General features: G+C 55.6%; 1 long non-coding RNA gene across 1 annotated transcript; it reads left to right on the top strand.

Moving 5' to 3' along the window:
• The first annotated feature begins 4,591 nt into the window (after window positions 1-4,591).
• Window positions 4,592-13,795, top strand: LOC311421586. The gene is made up of 4 exons (XR_014684912.1): window positions 4,592-4,708; window positions 11,477-11,544; window positions 11,645-11,730; window positions 13,709-13,795. It is a non-coding gene; the product is annotated as an uncharacterized lncRNA (long non-coding RNA).
• The last annotated feature ends 1,731 nt before the right edge of the window (window positions 13,796-15,526 follow it).

Here is a 15,526-nt window from a genome sequence, read left to right on the forward strand (position 1 = left end):
ACAGCCTGTCCCCGCGGGCCCGGGAAGCGCCTGTTCCCGGTGCGGCGGCAGCAGCAGCATACGGCCCCGCGGGGCTGCACGCCCCCGGAGCAGCTGCCGGCAGCACCGGGAGCAAGGAGCATCCCCGGGATCTGTGGTTTATCAGTGCTGTAACCCCCCAGTGTCACCGCTCGGACAGCTTCGCCATCCGTGTTTGATTTCTTGGCTCCTGAGTAATGTGGTGGGGCGAAGTCTTGATTTCCCCACTGAAATGAGGGAAATTCCCCTCTCCTTGCCCCAGTTGTGCTGGTGCTACCTGGGCTTGGGCCAGGTTTGTGTCCCCCCCCCCCCCGGGATTTGGCTCCCAGGACGCGAGGTTCGATGCCCCGAGGCACCCCCTGGGGCACTCCCCAGCTCCTGCCCCTTTCCTCCTGTGAGGATTTTGGGGAACCGCCGCTCTCCCCTCACCTCGCACCATTTCAGCACAGCTGAAGGAGATGAGGGACATGCAACACTGCTGGCACAGCCCCAGGGGTCCAGCCCAAGGTGACTTCCAGCTCCTGATTTCCACCTCCCCCTTTTCCCGAGTCCATGTGAGGGCTGCTGGGGGAGGCAGCCTCCTGTGGGCAGGATCCCCCTGCTCTTTGGGGACCGGCTCCCTCCTCCTTTCTGTGGTCACCTACACAGCCTTTTCTACCAGCACGGAGCCACTGCCCTCCAGGCTGCCAGGGCCCGAGGGAGAGGCACTGCCACTTGCTCATTTTCTCAAATATCCCCCCCACACACCCCAAATTTTCTGGATAGCAAGGGCTGGGCTCCTCTCAGCCCCGCTCAAGCGGCGTCGAGCGCCTGTATGCGGAGTCACGCAGATGTCAGCGCTGATCTATGGCTTTAATTACGAGCCCGTCTTCGGGTAAGGCTCAGATAAGTCAAAACGGAGAATTGCGGCTCAGCCCCAGCCTGCGAGCGGCTCGGTTCATTATTCACGAGCCCTCGTCTGTGGCAAAGCTCGCCCCGAATGCGAATCCTCTTGTGCTGAGGACGCTGCAGCCCCAGAGGCTGGCACTGTCCCCTGTCCAGGGCACTGCCTCACCCTGGTGTCGGTCACGGCTTCGCTTTGGGAGCTGCACTGGGGCTGTCTGAGCACCCAAAGGCCCCTCGGGAGCCTTTTGCCTCTCCTGTTAGGGGTGCCTGTGGTGGGAGCGGTGAGGGGGAGGCATCCAGCTCAGGCACCGAGCAGCACCCAGGATCTGGAGAGCTCAAAAAGCCTGCGAGCACTCGCCCCAGGTTGCAACCACAAGAGGAGGAAGTGGAAGAGCAGTGCCCGGGGACACCCCAAATAACCCCTTCCCTGCCTGCTGCAGAGCTGGGACCCCCCTGCAGTGATGGGAGAGCCCCCCCTGCACAAATGCTCCATTTCCATGGACCGCAGAGAAATGCCACCAGGGGATGCCGGGCGCAGTGGGTTGGCACCCAGCGCTTGCTCGCCCGGCGCTGCTTTTTTGGCTCCCCAGCCCTGCATGGCCAGCTTACGAGCCACTTTTAATCCATAAAGAAGGTCTTTTGTGCAGCCTTTTGTCAACAGGGCTGTCCCATTGCTATAGCTACGGCCCCTCCGGTGCCGGACACACCTGTTTGTTTTTCCAGCTCCTTTCTATTGCCGTCAGATTTCTCTGCCACCTAAATAAAAATAATGAGAAAAGCCCTGCCCTGGCCCTGCGCGGTGGCTCTCATGGCCCTTCCCGCCTAAGGAAACTCCCAGCTCCCCTGGGACTTGTTTTGTGCAGGCAAAACAGCCTGCTCGGAGAGCTGCCCTCGGCACAGCTCTCGTTATTTCTGGTTTTCACCCTTAAAAGTGCTGTGTTCGTGGTGGCACGGGGCTGAGGATATCATGGTTGCAGTGCAACCCCAGGCAGGCCGAGGTCCCCTTCGGAAAGGTCAGGGGACAGCGGTGGAGCAGGGATTGTGCAGCTGCACTGTAAGGTTTTCTCGTGGAATATTTTTTTCTCCTTCTGCACAATGATCCCAAAACTGGTGCTTTGGGGACGTCAGCCCCGAGCTGCCCAGGATCTGCCCCAGCACCTGATTTTGGTGGCACCGCGCAACTTTCCCACTGGGCACCCGGTCCTGTGCTGGCCCTATCACCAGGATCCTTCCCAGGGCTTGGCATCACCCTTTAGGAACATTAAAAAATCCCCCTCCCAAACCCAGCATCCGTATACACAGCAGCTTCAGGCAGGGCCCTTGAAAGCACTTCCACGAGCCGCCAGCCTCTGCCTTCCCCGCTCTGCGCCACAGCTCGGCGAGGCTGAGTCAGGCTGAGTCACACCAGCGCTGAGATCGCACAGAAACCTCCGGAGCCGGCAGAGAAATCCACCCCCGGGCTCTGTCCTTCTAGCCGAGACCCAAAAGGATGCTACAAAGGAGAGGGGAGAAGCCTCTGACGGGCACACAGCCCCAGCCCCGAGGCGTCGTGGCCCCACAGCCAGGCACGGGCTGGAGGCAGGCGCAGGATGCCAGGATTTGGCTGCCCTTTTGCCAAAAAGGTGCGAGCTGGGAATGCAATAATTAAACCAAACCTCCTCCTTATTTCCCACGAATATTACTGCTACCTAATGTCCCGCTGCTTTGCTGCTTCTAAATATTTCATGCCTTTGAAATTGTATTTTTTGATGAACGTGGTGTGCGATGTGCACGGTGTGCGTTACCGCTGGCAGAAATAAAAACCTTCCACGATCCTCACGAAACATCACGGGTTTCACTGCGCCTCATCCAGCCCCATGCTCAGCATCCATCCTGAGCCTCTGAGCAAGCTGGCCTGAAACTCTGGCTGCTCGGGACCTGCTGCCCTTGGGGAATTGCTCTGTGGTGCTGCACATCTGGAGCACAGCTGCACATCTGGGCAGCTGCTGCGGGCTGCACGGAGAGGTTTGGGGTGCACAACCCAGGCAGGAGGTGGGAACAGCTGGGAGCTGTCAGCACTGCCCCAGCGCTCCTGCACACGCTCACCCTGTGAATCTCAGGTGAAAGAAAACACCAAAACCAAGCTCTTTGCAAGAAATTGGTCGCTCTTATTTTAGTGTTTCTGTAAGCAGCGAGGGCTGAAGGGAGCGGCGAGCGAGCGGGCCGACGCGCTGTGCAGCCGCAGCTGCCGGCTTGCCCCGCAGCCCCATTTATCTTGTAGAAAAACATCCAGTTTTGATATTTAAGATTTCCAGTAATGGAAAATTCACAGCAGCCTTGGGGCCCGGCAGCCAAGAGCTAATTGGCGGAACTTGTTGAAAAAGCTTCCCTCGAGCTCTTTTCCACTGGAAAATCCAAAAGCTTTCTAAAACTGTTGATTTCTCATAAAAACTAAAGCAAAACACACTTGGGGGGAAAACAGGGGTGAGAAAAGGTCTTGACAATGTCGGAGCAGCCCGTGTCACTCTGTCAGGACAAATATTTACATTTTTTGTTGTAAAGTTACCCTTGTTTTGAAAACGTTTGTTTTATTTGCACTCCGTTACCACACTTTAAAAAAACCAAAGGGAAAACAAAGTGATTTTGCAGAAATACAATGTTCTGGCCGAAGCAGAATGACTTTTTTTTTTTTTTTTTTTCATTTTCTGTGAATTTTCCCTGGGAAAGTTGACATTTCGGGGCCTTTTCCAAAGCCGAAATCTCAGCGCAGTCTCCAGCCCCCAGCTGCCCGGCTGCGTCTTGTAGGAATGATGGCAATTCTCCGGGGGTTAATGACGGCTTTCAGAGGAGCTTAATCAATGCTGGCGGCCGTCAGGCAGTTTTGCTGCCGGTTTCTCCGGCCCGGAGCCATCTGTAGCGCTTCCTCCCGTTGTGCTCAAACCCACCCGGAGCATATGCTGCTCGTGGCTGGGTGGCATTTCGGTAATTCATTAAAATAGCTCACCAGCCAGCAAGGAGGGAGCGCTGCAGGTAGGGCCTGGAGAGCACGCGGTTTAAATAGGAAATCTTTCCCGATTGCAAATCCAAGCAGCAGGTTTGGGGAGTGTGTGTGCATCCCCCCGCAGGTGATGCGCCGTCCCGCCAGGTGTGGGAGTCGCAGCAATGATTTTCCTGGCCTGGGGGAGGATGGGAGCAATTTGGGGGTTGGGGTAATTAGTGCAATTGGGGCTTGGAATAGGCTTAATTATTTGGGTGAAGTGGAAAGATGAATGCCATGGTGACACATAAAGTGGCTCCGGTGGGGTCTCGTCGTGGCAAAGTCTGTGTCCTAGCCCGGGGTTTTAGGCTGGGAGGTGGCTTCCCACGTCCTGACCCTGGGATGCAGCAAGAAGGGTGTGAGCGCTGCAGCCCCAAATTCATCCATCCCCAGGGCAGAGAATCCCTCAGGCTCCTGCACACCCAACCTCTTCCCACCCAAAAGTCTCTCCTGCTGTTATTGAAGCACATTTTGATGCACACATGGCCCGGGGCATTGGGGTTGGGTTGGATCCTGCATGGGTAGGTGAGCTTTGTGCTGGAAAAATGCTTTTGGGGGTAACGTGCCCTTGTGCTGGGTGGGGGAGAGCTGCTCACAGCCTTCAGGTGTGGGTCTCTGGCTCAGGTGCGTGATTTAGGGCAAAGCCCTGCCCATTCAGCAGGGGTGGAGAAGGGGGATTCCTGGCTTTACAAGCCCTTCACAGGGTCTGGATGCCCCCTGGGATGTCCCCAAGGAGGTTGTGTGGTGATGGGTCCTGTGCTGCCTCATGTTGCTGCTTCCAGATCTATGGTGAGCTTCTTTGATGCACCCTAGGTCCTTCATGCAGGTTTTTGGGGATGCTGAAGGCCCCAAAAAGGGCCCTGGGGTCATGGTGCAGCTGTACTCAGCGCTGATCCCCCTGTGAGCCCCCACTGCTAAGCTCCTGGGGGGGCACAATGGGGCACCCCACACCAGCAGCGTGAGCTGGGGACCAGCAGCTGGGTAGGACAGCCTCTCCAGCACCTGCTTTTGGGCTTCTCATGGGAAGAGGCTGACACAGGGACCACCTGGGGGCTGTGCCCCTTCTGCCACCCCTGTTCCCAAATTCATCCTTCCTCCCATCCCGCTCTGACAGCGATGCTTCCCCTCGGCGCCTGCCTCCTGTCCCAGCAGCTGTTTCGTAGCACCGGCTATTTTGACTGCTTGGTTAACTATTTATCCAGACGGAGCGGGGCTGCTGTCCTTCTCCTGGCAGGTTTTTTTCCATATACAAATCCCGTGCCGAAGCGGGGAGGATGAAGCTTGACCAGCTCTGAGCTGTCCCCAGCGCCCTGCAGGTCGCAGCCCTGCTCCTCCTGCTCCCTGCAGCTGCCGCGGGGCTCTTGTGGGGCTGTGCTGAGGGACCGGCGTGCCTTCATTTCCCTAGCACTTGATTTTAGGCAAATGTGAAGCCAAAGCACTTTGCAAGCCCCGTGCAGATGGTGATCGCTGCCGCTGGGGATGCCGTTTGCCCCGGGAAGGGGCAGGATGCGACCTGTGGATGCCGGCCTCCCTCCTGGGGTGCAGTCCTGCTGCACAGCTGCACTCCCAAAGATGCTTTTTTTTTTAGCCCATTTCTGCTTCTGGATGCAGGCTTTGGGGGCAGAAGTTGCCTTTTCCTTGCAGCACAACCTCCCTGACCATCCCCAGGGCCAAGAATTGGCTCTGCCCAAGCGGACCCCAAGGAGGGTTTTGCACCGTCCCACGCCTCCAGCCTGCCCCTTGTTGTCCAAGGATTCACCCCCAGCGAAACGTGTGGCTTGCAGCCAGCGGGGCCAAGTCTGTGCTAGCACCTGAGCTTCACGGGGCTGGGGCTCAGCAGCATTTGCATTGAAAATCCTGACTTTGACATGCAAAAGGCACCCAGAGCGGGTGCAGAGAGCTGCAGCGGGGAGCTCGGAGCTCAGCCTCGGGGTTTGTGCAGGCAGCTCGTGTTTCCCTCAGCTCCTGAGGTTCAAGGCATTTATTTCCCGTGAGCGGGGACAGTCCCAGCTCAGGCAAGAGAGGGACCTGAATGGCAGAAAAAGGCACCATGCCCAGGCGCTCCTCTTTGGCAGGGTTTCTTTGTCTTTTCTGCTCTTTTCCTCGCGGGGCCCTGCCGTTTCCGAGCACTTGTCGCTCCGTGCGCGAGAGGAAAGTTGGCAGCGCCTCGCGCTATTGTCACACGACTTATGAAACCCAAGGATTTCAGCCGCGTTTCCTACCCGCCGCCCTTATCGGGGCCCTGCATGCTCTTGGCACCTCCTCGTGCCCCGGGGCGGTTGCAGGGCGCACAGCGTGCGGCTCAGAGTGCCGCTGCCCTTGTGCAAGGGGAGAGCGAAGCCGCGCTCAGCCTGCAGCTGGTGCTGGGGCTGAGAGCTGTTTGCAGTGAGGTTGTGTCCCCGAGGGCACGGGGTGCCACCCCCGGCACCTGCCTGCGTAACCCCCCGGAGCTGTGCCATGAGGAAAGAGCCCGCGGGGTCAGGGTTTCCCCGCCCTGGAAGTGGATGTCAAACTCATTGGAGAATTGCAAAGCTGGTGGTGCTCTTTGATGGGGGTTGCTTTTCCTCTTTTTTTTTTTTTTTTTTTTTTTTTTTTTTTTTTTTTTTTTTTTTTTTTTTTTTTTCCCCTCCCATTAATCTGGAGAGGAAGATGCCAGCAGAGGCTCCAGGTGTTTTTCCAAATGCTTTTTTATTGTATCTGTTGGCTTCTGCTGTGTGCTGGCAGGGCAGATAGCAGGCAAAGAAGTGATGGAGCCGGCGGGCACAGGGCTGTGCTGCGTGGTGAATCGCTGCCACAGGCTCTGCCTGATCCTCCCCCAGCTGCCCTTGGGATTTAGGGATCATTTCCATTGCTTTGCAAAGCATCTGAAAGATGCAATCCCACTCTATAACCGTGAGTACGGAGTGTGCATTGGCTTTGGTGCATCCCTGGGGATGCAGGGCTGTCCCCAAATGGGGCTGTGCACCCTGCCTGTGGGTATTTCCGCAGAGATAAGTGCCTCCTGCACGACTGATGTAGCAAATCCCATGCTATTTCTGTCTGTAAGCTGCCAGCCAAGGCTTGCTGAGAGGTTCGTGCTCTCCTCTTGCTCACAGCTGCTTGCAGACACTGCCACCACCCTGTCCTGGGTGGCCGTGGGGTCCCCAGAGAGACCCACACCAGGGCACACGCATCCTGTTCCCTCCCAAAATACGTGGTGCTGTCCCTCTGCAGGACCCGCCGTGCCCCAGGAGCCTGGGAGGAGGCCGACAGCTCCTCTGCCTTTCTCAGGCTATTTCTGGTCACTCAGTATCACCGGGTGAGCAGCGAGGACGTGTCCCCGCCGATCTACACGATACACCAGCGAGATAAAGTCCAAAATATTTATCTCCAGTCTGCATCACGACACCCACGCTGTGCATGGGGGGAGGTCAGGCTGCTGCCCTGAGATGCTGCCCTGAAATACTCCAGCTGGGGACTGGCATCGCCCCCGAAATGCCCAGCCCCGGCCTGCGGTGTCTGTGCATGCACGGAGCGATGCCACGAGGGTGCTGGGCTTCCTCGGGGCCGCCTGGGTGCAGAGATAAGCCCGGGGCAGGAAGCTGCTGGGGCTGTGCTGGTGCAGAGCGTGGTGCAGATGCTGCTCAGCTCCCCAGTGGGGCAGGGCAGTGCCCTGGGAGCTCCACAATGGGGTGGGGACAGTGGGGGCATCCCCAGGGCTTGGTGTGCTGTGTGGGTACAGTGTGACCGGGGGGTGCTGGAGGATGCAGGGGGAAGGGACGGGCTGCAAGGACACCTCCGTGTGCTCAGCATCACCACCGATGGCCAGTTTTGGACGGGGGAGAGTTACAGGCTGGGGAAAGCTGCTCCATCTACCAACAAGCTGCTGCGGAGAGCCCTCAGCTGGGATGTGTGTCCCACGTCACCACCGTGACATCCTGGGGACAAGAATTGCTCCCTGCTGGCGTGGCCACCTCGGGCTGGGGACAGGCTTTTGGAGGAGCGAGCGGTCCTTACGGCCCGGCTGTGCCTCCAGCTGCAGCACAGCTTGCAGAACAGCAGCTCTCATTAACATCCCTGGTATTGATGCAAAGCCTGCTGATTATTATTTATTATTTTCTTTTCCTAGAGGGCTCTGGCGCACAGAACGAAAACAATTCAAATGCTGATGGGAGTAATAAAGGAGGGTGTGCAGGGGGCTGAGCACCAGCTAGCCCAGCACCATCCTCACCCAGCGGAGCATCCTGGCTTTATTCCCACCAAGAGGGGCGGTGGGAGAGAGCTGGGGGCCAGCTCAGCAGGGCAAGCACTGGCCCCGCTGCTCCCAGGCTCAGCCGGGTGCTGCAGCACTGGGAGGAGAGGGATCAGGCTAACGCAGTCCCTCGCAGATCGTTTAGGGGGTTTATTTCTTTATTGGTGATTAATGGCCGTGTTTCGTTTCTAATGGAAGGAAATAGGGAGGAAATGGTTTCTCGTGTTCATTTATCAGGGGTTTGTTTAAACGGTGCTGGAAATAGGTCAGGATTGTGTACTTTCGAGAAGAAAAAGCCCGTGGGGCTGGGGCTGGATGTCAGATATTTGGACTCTTTCCCTGCACGAGGCCGGCCCCATCCCTCCCCGCCCAGCACCGCGCCGTCCTGCTGCTGGTGGCAGGAGTGAATTGGTTCCCAAACTGGCCTCTTGCTGCTGTTCCCCGGTTCTGTAAAGGGATCTGCTATTAATTGGGCAGGAATTAATTATTTTACACCTGCCCCAGCCCTGCGGTGGGGTCGGGCACCTGGGGAGTGCAGAAGAGGGGACATTGCCTCCGGGAGATGTGTCCCATCCGAGTGCTTTTGGGGTCAGTGCTTGTTGGCGCTGCTTTTCCTGCTGAATTAAAAACAAATCCCACTTCTGAATAAGTGATGGTGTTACCCCCAACCCCCCCCGCCAAATGGGAGCTTGGAAGAGACTCCAAAAACTCTCCAACCTCCTCTGAGAGCCTGTGTGGCTGCTTTAGGAGCTGGAGCACCAGGAGCACAGTGAGCCTCGTGGTACCCAAACACCCCCAAACTCCGGCCCTGTGGGTGCCAGCACCCAGCTCTGTGCTTTGTGGGGTCAGGGGGAATCCACTGCTTGTGGCTGCTAAAAAACAGTGCTCCAGCCAGCTACTTGTGTCTGCTTTTGGGTTACGGAGGGGAATCCACAGCTTTTTGCAGCACAAGAGCTACCAACACCTGAGAGCCCAGCTGCCTAAAAATGGATTCACACCCTGGATGAGAAAAGTTACTCATCTCCCTCTTCATCTGGAACAACATCATTCCTCGTGGCCGTCCTTCCCCGAGCATCACCACCCGCTCTCAGGCTGGCCAGGCAGCCAGAGCCCGAAAATCCTAGCAACAATGACATTGTTTGCTATATTTGCATCCCTTAGGGCTGCGCGGCAGCGATGACACACCGCCGAGCTGGCAGCGGGTCTGCTATTGATGCCATCTGCAGACAGCCTCCCACTCACCCCGTTAAAATTACATTCCCCGGGAGGGTTTTCTTATGAAGAATTGGGGTGCAGGGGGCTCGGGTGCCCCGGGGTGGCCCCAAATTCCCCTGGGGCTCTCTGCCATCACTTCTCGTCCTGTCCTTGGCAAACGCCCAGAGGCACGCTGCGTGCTCAGACGCCTCCCAGACATCGCGCCGTTCCCCTCAGCAGTTTCCAGCAGCAAATGTTCTCCTGATCTTTTTTTTTTTTTTTTTTTTTTTCATCCTTTTCTGGCTTTATCGCAGGCTTCTGATGAGGAGAAGAGGGGCTCAACTTGTCTTGGTCTTCAGGGATGAGAGCTGGGCAGCTCAGGAGCTCCCTTGGGGTTTGTGCATCTTGGGATGCCTGCTTTTGGAAAGTGAATTTGTCTCTTTTGTGTTTTACTTAACGTGCTCCCAGGGACTTTTGTGGTTGTGACATTCAGGTTGAGCAGACAGCGAGAGCTTCTGGCCTGCAGGTCAGTAGGAAAGCCTGAAGGCAGGCAGGAGGCACTTCGCAGCTGGGAACATGGACAGGAACATATGTGGGCTTTACTTTTGTGTTTTGGGGCTGAACGATTTCACCTGCAGCGTTCACCATCCCCAGGAAAACCCAGCCTTGGGGGAACAGCCTACTAAGGGGGTGATGTGTCCCGAGCCCCAGCTGGCCTCGTTTGTGGAGGCCGAGGAGGGGGAGCCCCATGGCCACGTCCCCCCCAGCAAGGCCCAGGACCTCTGTTCCCGGTGGAGTTGTCCTCCAGAATATGAGTTTGGGCCTACAGAAGTGAATGTGTTGGGGTTTTTGTCTTAAAACCTGGATTCTGAGGAGATGGATCCTGGGGTTTGCATTCAGAGAGCGCTTGCTGCATGGCTACAGCCACAAATTTGGGATTTAAAAAGAGTACAAAAGCCAAGGGTGCGGAGGGAGGCTTCCAGAAGGACAGGTTGGGACCAAATGGCCCCAAAGGCCTGTGCTGAGCTCAGCACCCCCAGCCTCCCCATCACCCCTGGGGCACCACAATGACCTCCCATTTTGGGATCCAACACGAGCAGAGGCTCCCCAGGGTGTAGGAGATCACTTTCTTGGTGGTGAGCACCTGGAAGCCTGTTTTAATCAGCAGAAGTTGATCAGTCCCATGGCTACTGGGCCTGATTCTCACTGCCACATGTACAAGAGGGCACGTTTCTGCTCTTGCAGCCAGGGCAGGAGCCATGAGAAGCCTCTGTGGCCATGGCAGGACTGGGTCACCCTGGTTTAGGAGGACAAGGAGCCATGAGGGGGGAGTGAAACAGTTGGCCATGCTTAAAAGGAACTGAAATCAGCCCCATGGATTTATTAGGATGGGAGGCGGTGGTTCCCTTCAGTAAAGCCCCAACAGCTCCATGAGAGGTTTGGGTCTGTGCAGAGCCCTGGCCTAGGGACGGTGAGCACCAGGCTGTGATGCTGTTGGTGGACACCTGCACTCCTACTGGGTTTGGGATCTGTCCCATGGGCAGGACCAGCAGAAATTCAGTAGAAATGGGATCAGGTCTGTGCTACAGAAAGCTGGCTGGTCCCCCAGAGCTCTGCTACGGCCCCTCAGATTAGGCTCCGAGTGTTGGGCAACAACGGAGCCATTTCTCAGGATTCCCCATACATCTGGGGGATACGTTCCCCCAGCCCAGCTGTGCAAAGCCATGAGCTGTTTTTTTGGGGCATCATCTTTATTTTCCACCTCCTTCTCCCCTGGCTGCTGGGGGAGGCGCAGGCACAGCCTGGACCCACTTACCCAGAACCCAGGGACCTCCAGAGCTCCTGCCTTGGAGGGGTGCTGGGGCGATGGCTGGAAACACCACTGCTTCCTCCAGCTGGAAATGGGGAGGCCAAAAATGGTGTAAAAAAAGCTTCCCCTCTGCAGCCTGCCATGTGCAGGGCCCTGGCATCATCCAAAGCGACGCCAACTGAGCAGTCGCATGTGTGCCGCCTGCGCCGAGCCCAGATCTGTTCCTGTAGCCCTATACAGCTAATGATATATATTTGCTCACTGATCAACAGAAGTTGTGTTTTTCTTTTTTGTTTTTCTTTTTTTTCTTTTTTTTTCCCAGGGAGAAGGATCGGGGAAAGCAACAGCAGCCCATGAAGTATTTGGCAAACAGCTCCTTTTGTGCTGCGCGTAGGTAGCTCTGGCTGTATCTGTGAGCTATATATAGATAAATACATATATATCTCCCTCCTTGTAATGTTTCCACTTTTTTTTTTTTTTTTTTCTGCAGACTACCTGCAAAACACAGACACTATCACAAGCCATAAACGCAGGAATCATACCACTGACTGACAGGCAATTCTCTAAAGCTTTTTGGTACAAAACTTTTTATTTTCCAGGGAAAACCAATGGGGTTTGGGTCCTGTCTGTCCCAGCTGGTGGGGGGGATGTGACCCCTGCGTTTTGGGATATTGCTGCGCTAAGAGGAAGGTTCTGGGGTTGTAGATGCATGCTGGTAACACAGGATGGATTTTTCAGCAGGTATTTAGGGAATTCTAGGAAGCACGAAGTGTGGAGAGAAACTTGCTGGAGGAAAGAAAGGGGCAGGCATCAGAGTGGTGTGGGGTTGCTTTGGTTTCTACTCTCAGAATGAAAAATAAGGCAAAAACTTCAGGAAAGGGAGCTACACCAAACACAACTTTTAATTTTTACCACGGTGGATCCCTACCCTTCCTAAACAGAGCTTAATCTGCGTGTCTTGATAGTGAAAAATTCCCACTCCTTCATTTAGGAAGGGTTGGAACAAGATCCTTGGACTGCTGGAAACAAAATTCTGCTGCTGTTTTTTACTTCCACCTGCAGTGCCTGCCCCCACCAGCCCCACCCCAAACCAAACCCAACCCTCTTACCCCTGGGTGCATTTTCTGCTCAGAAGGCAGCGGCAGAGCCCTGGCCGTGCTCTCCCGACCCGTGCACTCCCCCAGCACCCAGCCTGCCCCCTCCACCCTGAAGCTGCACCGAAGCGTGCTTTGCCCATCGCCTTTTTTTTTTTTTTCTTTATTTTTATTTTTTCTCATGGGCTTCCCTGCCTCGGAGCGGAGGTTTATCTGGTTTTCCTTTGTTCGGCGCGCACGAAAGAGAAAGAGGAAGGAAACCCGCCATCGCCTGGCCTGATGCGGGGTTAAAAATAGCAGTGTGGGCTCGGCCGGGGTTCCCGTGCTCGTGAAAGGTCACTTGTCCCGGCCCCGTGGTGCAAGCAGGGCGCTGGGCTCCTTGCAGATCGCATCTCTCCCTGCCCCCATTTTGCTTGCAAGCCCTTAACAATGAGGCAACAACCATGGCCATCCTGCCACCAAAAGGGTCACTCCGTGCTGGCGTGGCTGCTCATCCCCCAGGAGAGGAGGGCACAGCACATCGTCCATCCATGGGATCCTGGATGGTTTTTGATGCATGGCTTTTGGTCCCACTCGCTTGGAGGGAGGGCAGCAGCACAGCTGCAAAGGAAGCAGGAGGCAGCCCTTACCCACCCTCTGCACATCACATCTCCATGGAGAGCCCAAATTTCTCACCCAGCCCAAAACTGGGAATTTTTCACTGGAGGAGGATGTGGAGGGAAGGCTTGGAGCAGCGAGGGGGCTGCGGGAACCTCCCCGTGCAGCAGCCCCGCAGGGCTCGCCGCCACCTTGGAGCCTCCTTGGGGCTGTTTGCTTTTGCTGCTTCCTAAACTCCAGCAAAACCATTGGGAATGGCATGCCAGAAAGGCAGGTTTGGGGTTTGTTTTGTTTTGTTTTGTTTTCCAGGAGGTATTTTACAGCAGGGGAAAAAAAGCATTAGAGCGTCAGGGCGAGTGTCACGGAGCTCCCCCTCAATGGATATTAATGGGTTTTCCTACCTTTGAGAGAGATCGGAATACGGTGTAGAAAAAAAACAATAATTATGGCCCAATATAGGTCTGGAGTTGTAAACAGACACTCCTAAGTGAAGTGCTGCTGCTGGGTTCAGGGCAAATGCCAGGAAATTCGGCCACAACACGGGATCCTCACTCCACGCCAGCCCTGGGGAGCTTCCCACCGGGAAACAGCCTCCGGACTTGGCTGGGTGCTCCAGATCTGCCCCGATCAGGGCAGAGGAAAACCCCACTTTCAGTTTAATCCCAGAAAAAAGCACGTGGTTTACAGCTGGAGAATCCTGCCCTGCCCCATCCAATTTATTATCCAAGAAGACAAATTTATTATCCAAGTGACTAATTTATTATATCTTATATTTATTTATATCCAATTTATTATCCAAGAAGCCAAATTTATTCTCTAAGATAATAGCATATTATATCATATATGTATTTATATCCAAGAAGCCAAATCCTGATGATACCCATGCTCCTACGACCCCTTGGATTGCACATGTTGACAGCATGGGACGCAAGGATATGTCTCCAGCAGGGATGGAAATACTCGAGCTGCAGCCCTGAGCATGGCTGAGGTGAGGGCTGACACCATTTTTGAGTGCCTTTCAGTGGTTTTTGGGATCCAGACCCCTGGGAGCAGAACCCGCAGCTGCTGGGAGTCCTGGCTGGGGGATTAAAAATAACACCCGAAGCCTGGCTCCGAAAGGTCGGCCGGTGTGTAACATTTAGAAGAGCCTCAAACTGTTATTTCAAGGTGGTTTTTATTTTTTTTTTCTCCGTAGGAAAAGCAAATATCAAAGCTCCTGTGGAAAAAAAAAAGCCATTCCCGGCCTTCCCCTGTGGATGGGGGCTCGTGGCACAGGGAGAGGGGACATGGTGGGCTGGGAGCGGGGTGGGAGACGTGGCCCCATCACCTCCTGTTGTGGAATAATTCCTTTTGGTGGGATGACACAGGGACAGCCCCTCGGGTGTGATGCTGCAGAAGTGACACGGGTGAAGTATGGCCCGTGCTGTCCCCGTCCTCCAGCCCTGCTGCCAGCCCCTGCTTCCAAAGCCCTAGGCTTGGCGCCGGCACTGGCTGCTCTCGGCCTTGCCAGAAAACCTCGTTTTTTCCCCATTTTCTGGGAGCAGCATGAGGATAAATGCAGAATCTCCCGCAGATTGCAAAAAATCCTGCAATATCTAATGGGATCAGGAGCTGGCTCCAGCACTGCAAATCCCAGGGTTTTGGTAGAGTTCCTCCCGGTTTCCCTTTGTAAAACCAGGAGGAAAATCAAAACCACGGGCAGGTTTCCAGGCCCTGGGTGAGCGTTGGTGCTGTGTTGGCTGAAGGGCTTCACGAGATTGGGGGTGTTAAAATCATGCTGTTAATTTAGGGGTTTTAATGACCCCATTAAGCTTTTCTACCTCCAAAATTTACTACTAGGGGGAAGACAGGACAAATAAGGAGGTTTGCCTTTTGTTTTGAAAGTGATGAAACATGGGGCTGATGTGCTGCAGGGGGGAATCCCAAACCAGGGGGCTCCGTCCCCCACCCCATGGTCTTGCTCAAGCACCCCCAGGCCCTTCCTTGGCCACTTTGAGGCTGTTTTCCCTCCAGACCATTTTCCCTCATTGCTCATTACTGGACTAATTTACTGCTCCAAGCTGCTAATAATTCTCAGGAATTGCTTAATTACAGGTGGGGTCGATGGTGCTGCCATTCACCAGGGCTGCCAGCTGGTTCCCTGTGTAAATCTATTCTCGCTTGCTTGCCACTCGGTGAAACTTTAACCTTTGGGGCCCGGACATCGCCTTCCTGCTGGCTTCCAGCACCAGGACTGGCAGCAGCTCGTGAAACTGGAAGGTGCCCGGAGCCCCAGCATGGTCTGGGTGCTGTGCCCAGCAGATCCACGATGCTCTCCACCCTAGGGGCTGCCAAGATGAGGGTTTAGGGGGGATCCTCTGGCGGTCCCAAACAAAATGCAGCAGGCGTGGAAAGCGCGAGGAGCTGCAAGGGCACGTGCTGGTGGAAAATACGGGGGTAGGGGCTTGGTGTCCACACCTCGGCTGGTAAATCCCTGGGGGATGTTGGGGAAGGGAGCGGGGGTCTCCTGCCTGTACCCATATGGCCCCGGGGGGGCTCTGCCTCTCTGTGCCCCCAGCACCGAAACGGGCCTTGGCGGGTGCAGGGAAGGTGATGCTGGTCCCTGGTGGTGTGGGAGCATCCCTAAATTGTGTCCATGAGGACATCGAGATCTCCCCTTCCCAAAAACTGTGCCCTGGAGC

This window comes from Aythya ferina (assembly GCF_964211825.1).
Source record: "Aythya ferina genome assembly, chromosome: 19".
Lineage (NCBI taxonomy): Eukaryota > Metazoa > Chordata > Aves > Anseriformes > Anatidae > Aythya > Aythya ferina.